Below are 11,598 nucleotides of genomic sequence, written 5' to 3' on the forward strand. Positions count from 1 at the left end.
GTCAGAGTCCATAGTCTCTCATGGTTCACCTCCCCTTCCAATTTCCCTCAGCTCCCTTATCCTCTCCATCTCCCAATGTCCTCTATGTTATTTGTTATGCTCCACAATTAAGTGAAACCATATGATAATTGACTCTCTCTGCTTGACTTATTTCACTCAGCAGAATCTCTTCCAGTCTGAGGGTTTTGAAGGGGCAGGGGGGTGGGAGGTTGGGGGAACCAGGTGGTGGGTATTGAAGAGGGCACGGATTGCATGGAGCACTGGGTGTGGTGCAAAAACAATGAATACTGTTATGCTGAAAAGAAATTAAAAAATTAAAAAAAAGAAATATATGGAGACAATCTATAGAAACGAAGACTTCATAGGTAACACAACGTCAATAAAAACGTATCTCTCAGTAAACACTCTCAATGTGAAAGGCCTAAATGTGTCCATAAAATGGCACAGGGTTGCAGATTGGATAAAATTACAGACCCTATCCATGTGTTGTCTAAACAGACCCACTTTGAACCTAAGGATACATCCAGACTGAAAGTGAAGGGATGGAGAAACACCTTTAATGCCAATGGGCCTCAAAAGAAGGCTGGGGTAGTGATTCTCATAGCAGATTAATTCGATTTTAAACTAAAGACTGTAGTCAGAGATACAGAAGGACACTACATCATTCTTAAAGGGTCTATCCACCAAGAAGATCTAACAACTGTCAATATTTATGTCCCCAATACAGGAGCAGCCAACTACATAAGACAGCTGTTTTCAAAGGAACGAGACTGAGAAAAGTGAAAGTTATGCAAAGCCTTATTCTGTGCCAAGCATTAGAAGTTAGACTGACCAGCCAGGGGAACAAGACTGAGACAAAGTGAAAGTTATGTAAAGCTTTATTCTATGCCAAACATTAGAAGTCAGACTGACTGGCCAGGGCCGCCTCCAAATAGAGTGACAACCCCTTGTTCTTACAGGCTAGTTTTATAGGGCACAACCGCAGAACTCTACGTATGTGGCTTTGGCTGATTGGATGTTTCCACCTATCTGGCCTTGTTTTAGGTGTGTGTTTCAGTAATGGTTACCCGGAACTGATATCAGTAACTGCTGAGGCATTTATTAAACAACAAAATAGTCTTGTTTTTTAGGTGTGTGTTTTAGCAACTGTTACTGGAACCAATATCAGTAACTGCTGAGGCATTTCTTAAACAACAAAACGGCTACCTAGGCAACATGGAGTTATTGTGACTAATCAGTCCCAGGCAGGCTCTAAGGGTTTAACAGGTTTTAACATGGAATTGGCCACAACATTAATCAAGATAAAGTCATATCAAGGGACGCCTGGGTGGCTCAGTGGGTTAAAGCCTCTGCCTTCAGCTGAGGTCATGATGGCAGGACCCTGGGATCGAGCCCCACATTGGACTCTCTGCTCAGCAGGGAGCCTACTTCCTCCTTTCTCTCTCTCTCTCTACCTGCCTCTCTGCCTACTTGTGATATCTATCTGTCAAATAAAAAGAAAGAGTCATACCGATATGAATACATTAGTATTAGGAGATCTTAACATGCCACTCTCAGTAATAGACAGATCATCCAAGCAGAAAATCAATAAAGGAACAAGAGCATTGAATGACACATTGGACCAGATGGACCTCATCAATATATACAGAACATTTCACACTCAAACAACAGAATACTCATTCTTCGTGAGTGCACATGGAACCTTCTCCAGAATAGACCGCATACTTGGTCACAAGTCAGGGCTGAACCAAAAACAAAAGATTGAGATTATTCCCTGGATATTATTCCCAGGACATGACAGAATCACTGGGAATTCTACCAAGCTCTCAAAGAAGAAATAATACCAATTCTCATGAATCTGTTTCAAAAAATTGAAGCAAAGGGAAAACTTTCAGTTTTTTTTATGAAGCCAGCATTACCCTTATCCCCAAACCAGGCAAAGACCCCACCAAAAAGGAGAATTTCAGACCAATATCACTGATGAGTATGGATGCTAAGATTCTCAACAAGATCCTAGCTAATAGGATCCAACAGCACATTAAGAAGATTATCCCTGGGATGCAAGGGTGGTTCAACATTAGCAAATCAATCAATGTGATAGAACAAATCAATAAGAGAAGAGAGAAGAACCACATGGTCCTCTCAATTGATGCAGAAAAAGCATTTGACAAGATATAGCATCCGTTGCTGATTAAAATGCTTCAAAGTACAGGAATAGAGGGAATATTCCTCAACTTTATCAAATCTATCTATGAAAAACACACAGCGAGTATCATCCTCAATGGAAAAAAGCTCACAGCCTTCCCATTGAGATCAGGAACACGACAAGGATGACCACTCTAACCACTCTTGTTCAGCATAGTATTAGAACTCCTAGCAAGAACAATTAGACAACAAAGAGAAATAAAAGGTATTCAAATTGGCAGTGAAGAAGTCAAACTCTATCTCTTCACAGATGACATGATTCTTTATATGAAAAACCCTACAGACTCCACCCACAAACTACTAAAACTCATACAGCAATTCAGTGAGTGGACAGGATACAAAATAAATGTACAGAAATTAGCTGCTTTCTTATACACTAACAATGAAATTACAGAAAAGGAAATTGGAGAATTGATTCCATTTACTATAACTCCAAATACCATAAGATACTTGGGAATAAACCTAACCAAAGAGGTATAGGATTTGTACTGGAGGAACTACAGAACACTCATGAAAGAAATAGAAGAAAACAGAAAAAAGATGGAAGACCATTCCATGCTCATGGATCAGAAGAATAAACACTGATAAAATGTCTATACTGCCTGGAGCAATCTACACTTTCAATGCCATTCTGATCAAAATTCCAGCAGCATTTTTCAAAGACCTGGAGCAAACAATCCTAAAATGTGTATGGAATCAGAAGAGACCCCGAATTGTTAAGGAAATGTTGAAAAAGAAAAACAGAACTGGGGGCATCACGTTGCCTGATTTCAAGCTTTACTATAAAGTTGTGATCACCAGTTCAGCATGATACTGGCATAAAAACAGATACATATAACAGTGGAACAGAGTAGAGAGCCCATATATGGACCCTCAACTCTATGGGCAAATAATCTTTGACAAAGCAGGAAAAAATATACAGTGGAAAAAAGACAGTCTCTTCAATAAACGGTGCTGGGAATATTGGACAGCTATATGTAGAAGAATGAAACTTGGCTATTCTCTTTCACCACACACAAAGATAAACTCAAAATGGATGAAAGACTTCAACGTGAGACAGAAATCCATCAGAATCCTAGAGGAGAACATAGGCAGTAATCTCTTCGATATCAACCATAGCAAGTACTTTCTAGATATGTCTCCAAAGGCAAAGGAAACAAAAGCAAAAATGAATTTTTGGGACTTCATCAAGATCAAAAGCTTCTGCACAGCAAATAAAACTGTCAACAATACAAAGAGGCAACCCATGGAATGGGAGATTATATTCACAAATGACAGTAAAGACAAAGGGCTGATATCCAAGATATACGAAGAACTACTGAAATTCAACACAACCAAAGGAGATAATCATGTCAAAAAAGGGCAGAGACATGAACAGACACTTATCTAATGAAGACATAAAAATGGCTCATAGACTCATGAAAAATGTTCATCCTCATTAGGTATCAGGGAGATTCAAATCAAAACCACATTAGGAAACCACCTTACACCAGTTAGAATGGAGAAAATGAACAAGACAGTAAACAACGTGTGTTGGAGAGGATGTAGATAAAGGGGAACCCTCTTACACTGCTGGTGGGAATGCAAGTTTGTGCACATGATAAACGGTATGTAGATCATTATGAAATTAAAAATAGAACTTCCCTATGACCCTGCAATTGCACTACTGGGTATTTACCCCAAAGATACAGATGTAGGGAAAAGAAGGACCTTCTGTACCCCAATGTTTATAGCAGCAGTGGCCACGGTCGCCAAACTTTGGAAGGAACCAAGATGCCCTTCAACGGACAAATGGATAATGAAGATGTGGTCCATATATAAATGGAGTATTATGCCTCCATCAGAAAGGATGAATACCCAACTTATGCATCAACATGGATGGGACTGGAAGAGATTATGCTGAGTGAAATAAGTCAAGCAGAGAGAGTCAATTATCATATGGTTTAGCTTATTTGTGGAGCATAAGGAATAACATGGAGGTCATGAGGAGATGGAGAGGAGAAGGGAGTTGGGGGAAATTAGAGGGGATGACAAACCATGAGAGACTGTGGACTTGAGAAACAAACTGAGGGTTTTGGAAGGGAGGTTAGGTGAGCCTGGTCGTGGGTATTAAGGAGGGCATGTATTGCATGGAGCACTGGGTGTGGTGCATAAACAATGAATCTTGGAACACTGAAAAAAATTAAAATTAAAAATATTGAAAATAATTCAAAAATTATATATAAAATATATAGAGAGTAGAAAATAAAAAGAAGGCAAGTAAAGAGTGGCTGTAACTTTCATTTTGGACAAAATAGGGTGTTTCAGTTGTTCCTGGGTGAATTTTGATCCGTATGTTAGTGGACACTAAATCTCAAAATCACTAGAAAATTAAAAGATGGGTATATAAGTATGTAAATCTGAATAGAGTGAAAAACTTGCTAAAATAAAGCATATACCTGTTAAAAATATAGGTTTGTAAAAATACAAGTTAAAAGTAGCCTATGAAAAAATTATCTGGTGTAATAGACATCTTGCCTAACACAGTCACTTTTTGTAGAAATCCACATATATATTCTTACATCTCAGGTTGATTTCATGGGTGTTCAAAATAGTTTTATAGATACGCAGCTAAATTCAAGGAACCTGCTTTAAATGGTTCCCCTACACCTCCGCCATCTTGCCTCAATCTGCCTGTTCCTGATTCATTTTTGGTCTGTATGTTATAAGACACTATATCTGAAAATGTTAAGCAACCTGGATGAAATGGATGAATTCCTGGAAAACTATAAACTCCCAAAATTGCACCAGGAAGAAACTGACAACCTGAATAGACTGATATCTAGTAAGGAGATTGAAGCAGTGATAAAAAAATCTCCCAAAAAAACAGAGCCCAGGACCTGACGGATTCCCTGGGAAATTCTACCAAACTTTCAAAGAAGAAATAACACCTATTCTCCTGAAGCTGTTTCAAAAAATTGAAGCAGAAGGAAAACTTCCAGACTCTTTCTATGAAGCCAGCATTACCCTGATCCCCAAACCAGGCAAAGACCCTACCAAAAAGGAGAATTTCAGACCAATAACACTGATGAATATGGATGCTAAGATTCTCAACAAGATCCTAGCAAACAGGATCCAACAGCACATTAAAAAGATTACCCACCATGACCAGGTGGCATTCATCCCTGGGAAATCAGAACTTATTTTATATATAAATTGAATAGAGGGGAAAAATGGGGTTATGTGGGGCATAAATCTATAAAATCAAGATTTGAAATTTAGAAACTGAAGTTAGGAAATAAGACTCTCTGAAATTGTAACGGGGTAAGAAAAGAAAAAACAAGGAAAGGGAAAGAAAGAAAAAAGAAATGTAAAACTTCATCCTTAATATAAGCAAGTTGTGAGACAATTGGAGCTCCCTATGTAATTTTCCTCTGGTGCTGGAATTTCACGTGCCTGTGGGAAATAACCTTATCGTTCACTTGTTCTTCCAGTCTGTCTTCTGGGGGAGGGGCCTGCTGCTTGGCTTCTCAGGCATATTTGCCCTGGTGGAGTTGCCCAACCCTTATCAGGGTCATTGGCTTAATGTGAGCCGCCCCTGTGTCTGGTTCTTTTTCCCTGGTAGCTTTCTGCCTCTCCTCAGAGGGTCAGAGCAAACATGGCCCTGCAGGAATCTCCAGCCCAGAGCCGCAGTGTGGTGGCCTGGATCCCCACCACCACCTCAGGCAATCCATTTCCTGTTCAATGTGTACCAAAATCCACAGACTTGCATTATTGATGCCTACTGCAACTCTCTGGGGAAAGTTCCAGGGACCCATGAGTGTCTCCATGCTTTCTGACTTTGCAATTGTTAGTGGTTGTGGGCTCGTTAGTTCACCCTCTTCTGCATCTCCAAGGTCATGCTGGGTGCTGACCCAGTGTCCTGTCAGGTGTCACATCATTCTGAGAGCTGTTGTCCAGGTGTGGATGTATCCACTTTGTGTGCCAAGCCATGGGCTCACACATGCATCCTATTGCGTGGCTCCCGGTACAAGGCCAGGTGCCTCTCCAGTGTCCTTTTGTGGGCCACACCACCCTGAGAGCTCTTGTCCTGTTTTAGTCATAAATCATTTTATGTCTCCCATGGGATATTAAGCAGCCCACACCTTCTAGTCCTTTTCAGGCTGGTTAGGCACAGAGCAGTCTTCCAACTGGCCTGACTTGTGGTTTATGGTGACTGGAGCTGAGAGTCCCTTCTGAGCTTGCTGACCATAACCTGTCTCCCTGTGCCACTGCTTGGGCAGTCTATCGGTTCAGGCTTCCCAGTTCCTTGATTTTCTGTGATCTGAGATCTCAGTGATCCACCCAGAATTCTGTCCTATTCATCCCCTGTGCTCTTTTCAGTAAGGGATGTCTCTCACTGGAGCAGATTTTGAAGGTCCTGATTTTTTTGCTCTGATGTGAATATCACTTTCCAGTGGCTGGCTTATGGAGATGCCCTCCAATCTCCATTTATCTTCTGATATTTCCCCCAAAGACTTACGTTTCTGCACTTCCTACCTCATAAAAAGTGGTCATTTTGCTGCTTGTAGAAATCCGGATAATTGTTCTTACATCTGAGGTTGAATTCATGTGTGTTCAGAATGGTTTGATAGACATCCAGCTAAATTCAAGGGACCAGCTGAAATGAGATCCCTACTCTGCTGCCATCTTGCTCCTCTTTTCCTGAAACAAAGACTCTGAATGACAGACTAGATCACATTGATTTCTTTCCTTTTTGTATGTTTTAAATTTTTATTTAAATTCAATTCAGTTAACACATAGTGCATTATTGGTTTCAGAGGTAGAATTTAGTGATTCATCAGGTGCATATAACACCTAGTGTTCATTCCATTAAGTGCCCTCCTTAATGCCCATGAGGCAGTTTTCCCATCCCCCCACCCCAGCCACCTCTAGTTTGAACACAAAATTTTGAGTATTATTTCAGGATATGGCCTGGGAAATGTTCCTCCTAGAATTCTAGCTTTAGTATTTATTTTCTCACATTATCTCCTTAAATTTCCTTTTAAAATTATGTTCAGTTAGCCACCATATAGTACATGACTAGTTTTTGATGTGCTGTTCAACAATTCATTATTTGCATGTAACACCCAGTGCTCACCCACCATGTGTCCTTATTGCCCATCACCGAGTTTCCCCATCCCGCCCCTCCTACCCCTCCAAAACCCTGTTTGTTCCACAGAGAAACATATTGATTTCTGATAATATTTATTTCGGGTTTTCCCTTTTCCTTTTGATAAATCTAGGCAGAGGTTTCTCAATTTTATTTTTCCCCCCAAAACCAGACCTTGGTTTTTAGTTCTGTTCTGTGTTTTTTTTCTTTTGTTTATATATCATTTATTACTGCTCTCATCTTTACTTTTTCCATCCTTCTCCTGTATTTAGGCTTTAGTCATCGTACCTTCTCTAGCTCCTTTAGGTGTAACTTTAGAGTGTTTCTTTCAGATTTTTCTGGCTTCTTGAGGTCTTCCTATATGCTGTGTATTTTGGTCTTAGAACCACCTTTGCTGCAGAGAAATTAGGGCAAAGTTAAAAGGTTTCATACTCGTGTGTGTGTGTGTGTGTGTGTGTGTGTGTGTGTGTGTGTGTAATGTCCAGAACACATCACACCTGGAGGGGATTCCACTGCTTTCCCATGTTGTCACTAACATTGATGTTATAAGCATTGTTTAAGACAGTGACTCCCCAACAAAGACCCTTTCTTCTTTTACCTTGGATTGTTGATTCCTCTGTGGTCTCCTGTCCAGCGTGAACTTTATGCTGCTTCTAGCGTGTTTGCACGTTGAGCAGGGTGGACCTGTGAAGCACAGTGAGAGCAGCTGAGATTCCTGTAAAGGTTCACTTGATGAGAACCAGTTTATTTGTGATTCATGGGTATTTAGGGACAGCAGTAAACAACATGAGTGACTCTGTATTTTGTGCATTTTAATATAATTGTTTTCCCATTAGAACAAATTTTCAAAGTCAGAGAGTGAAGACGTAAGCACAGAATCATGTGTGCACAATGGGTCCCTGAGGGAAAGTGTTCTCTGGAGAGGAATCCCTAGACCCTGAGAGGAAACCTGCCCATAACCCTCATCTATATCTGCTGCGGGAATTAAGGACAGAACTAGTAGTTAGTGTGCACCCCCTGGTGGTCCAGATCCCGTCCTACAGTGAGGTTTGTGTCTGGGCTCACACTGCAGTCCCCTCACTGTGTCTTTCACACAGTAATACACGGCTGTGTCCTTGGCTCTCAGGCTGTTCACTTGCAGATACAGCGTGTTCTTGCCATTGTCTCTGGATATGGTGAATCAGCCCTTCACAGAGTCTGCGTAGCTTTGCTAATTCCATCAGAGCTAATATCTGTGACCGGTTGCAGGCCTTTCCGTGGAGTCTGGCGGACCCAGAACATGGCATAGCTACAGAAGGTGAATCCAGAGGCCACACAAGAGAGTCTCAGGGACCCCCTGGGCTTCACCAGGTCTCCCCCAGACTCTACCAGCTGCACCTCACACTGGACACCTGCAGACACAAGACATCCTGGTCAGGAAACTGCCACACGTCCATGGTTTCTTTCACTCATATCCACTCACATCTTCTATGTCTCTTGTTCACCATGAATTACCTTTTAAAAGAGCAACAAGAAAAAACCAGCGAAGCACAAACTCCATTGTCAGTTGTCTGTGTCCTGTCCTGAGTACTGATTGGAACACCTGGGAATCCTGGTGCTGGGGCTCCTCTCCCAACTGCAGAGTCAGGTATGGGTTGTTTTAACCAGCAAATGGGGGGCCCTATTTGCATGTTCTCTGAATATATATTCAAGTTGGGATCTATGTGACTGTAGAGGGCAATGACCAGAAGAGATGTGACTGCCTTTGTTTTGCGGGTATTGGACTCTTTTGACTAGAATATGATTTTCATTATATAACTTTCCAGAGTGTATACTTGGACATGGGCTACTTTCCTTTTACACACTCACACAAATGTGAGATTGATGTCATGTTATGCCATAATGAAATGTAAACCCACACCCAGAATTTTAGAGGGTTTTGAGGTGTCCAAGAGCACACACAGGGTGAGAATGAGCCCCAGTATGTGGCCCTGTGCTCATCCCCATAGGACACACTCACTTGAACCACCTGGAGGACAGAGTTGGCAGGCTGGTGAGGAGTGTGGAACCCTCCTGTAATGGGGACAGGATGATTTTACTTCCTCTCTATGTTGCCCTGAAATATAGAGAGCATCGGGTTTGTGCAGATGTATTTTCTAACATTTCAATACCTATGTGTTCCTCCAAAGTCATCTCTGGGATTATTTGTAAGAATTTGGGTGAGTGTGCTTGAACGGAATGAACAGCATACAGGCAGAGTGTGTGATAGGATAAACATGGGTGTCAAAATCAACATTATGCAGAGTGAACAAATCAACCCTCCATAAAACTTTCTGTTTTCTCTGGAATTCCTCTTTCCTCTTCCCCTCTTCACCCTGTCAACACATAACTATGAGATTTTCTCTTGTTACATAGACTAGTTTTAATTTTTAAGAATTTATATTGTATGTAATTTCATTTGTAGGACTTTTTTTTTTTTTTTTTTTTTTGCTCTGCACAAATCCTTGAAAATTCAAGCATGTTGCTGTCTGTAGCAAGAATCATTTATTTTAACGTTTGGCAGTTATCCAAGGAGTGAACATAGCATAATTTTATTTTATTGTATTTTTTATTATTTATTTATTTATATATTTTAATTTTTAAAAATTTTATTTTATAGATTACAGCTATGGCAGAGAGTTTTACCTCTGCATCTTTTTATTGAGGTGAAGAGTAAACATCACTCAAGAGCCTCACCTCATCCTCTGGAAAGGGGTTTCATGTTTTTTATTGTATGCAGGGTGTTTGTATCATATAAGGTGAAACTATGACCATGTTATTTTCTCTATATTCACAATGAGTTTGATTTAAGGAGATGCATATCAATGCCCACATTTACAGAATGTTGATGTGTGATGGTGAAGTCTCTGTGTCAAAGTGATTGGGTCATGGGTGCCCAGATTAAACACTGCTTTTGTGGGTGCCTATAATGCTGTTCCAAAAGAGACTGGTATTTGCAGCCATGGTCTCTGGGCCAGTGGGCATCATCCAATCCATTAAGGTTCTGAATAGAATGAAATGCAGAGGGAGGAATTCCCTCATTCTTCTTTCCTGTATGCTTGATCTGGAACATTCTTGATCTGGAACAGGAACAGCCCTGTCCTTCTGCATTTGGAGACAATTACTGTTTCATATCTCCAGGTTATCCCAGTTGAGCTACTTCAACAAAGCTAATATATCAGACCCATGCAGCCCTTTCCCTGGAGCTTGGCAGACACAGCTCATCCAGTAGATACTGAAGGTGAACCCACAGGTTGCACAAGAAAGTTTCAGGAACCACCAAGATTTCACCAGGTCTCCTCCAGACTCCACCAATGGCACATCACATGGACACCTGCAGACACAAGATCTGTACTGTTTCTATCACTCATACCCAGTCACATACCCAATGTCTCTTGTTCAACATAAATTAGCTTTTATTTGTTACGATCACAAATAACATGGAGGACATGGGAAGATGGAGAGGAAAAGGGAGCTGAGGGAAATTGGAAGGGTAGTTGAACCATGAGAGACTATGGACTCTGAAAAACAATCTGAGTGTTTTGAAGGGGCAGGGGTGGGAGGTTGGGGGAACCAGGTGGTGGGTATTGGAGGGGGCACGGATTGCATGGAGCACTGGGTGTGGTGCAAAAACAATGAATACTGTTAGGCTGACAATAAATTAAAAAATAAAAAATAAATAAATTAGTTTTTAAAGAGTAACCAGGGAAACCCAGCCAAACACAAATTCCATGGAGAGTTGTTTGTGTACTGTCTTGATCACTGCATGGGATCACCTTGGATTCCTGGGCCTGGGGCTCCTCTCTCATTTCTAGGGTCAGGGCTGGGATGCTTTAATCAGCAGAAGGAGGGCCCTATTTGCATGTTTTCTGCCTATATAGCTAGCTTGGGATCTGTGTTTACAGAGTGGGCAGCGACCAGGTCAGATGTGATTGCTTTTGACTCAGTGGTATTGACAACATTTGCAAAATAGGATTTTTGATTAAATGATTTTCCAGAGTACACACTTGGGGTTCATGTGCTATGTAGTTTTTACATAGTCACACAAATCTTGGGGCATAGATATCATGTTGCCACATAAAAAGATGTGAACCTATATCCAGAATTGTAGAGGGTTTGTAAGACGTCCAAGAACACATATGGGGTGAGGGTGAGCCTCAGGATGTATACCTATGCTCCTCCCCATGGGACCTGCTGCCTTTCTGAACCACTTGCAGAACAGAACGGCAGGCTCATGAGGAATG

General features: G+C 41.1%; 1 pseudogene; it reads right to left on the reverse strand.

Annotated features, from left to right (window-relative positions):
• Positions 1 to 8,417: 8,417 nt before the first annotated feature.
• LOC111140255 lies at positions 8,418 to 8,876 on the reverse strand (annotated as a pseudogene).
• Between the last annotated feature and the right edge of the window lie 2,722 nt (positions 8,877 to 11,598).

This window comes from Enhydra lutris, unplaced genomic scaffold (assembly GCF_002288905.1).
Source record: "Enhydra lutris kenyoni isolate GAN:26980312 unplaced genomic scaffold, ASM228890v2 scaffoldscaffold328, whole genome shotgun sequence".
Taxonomy (NCBI): Eukaryota; Metazoa; Chordata; class Mammalia; order Carnivora; family Mustelidae; genus Enhydra; species Enhydra lutris.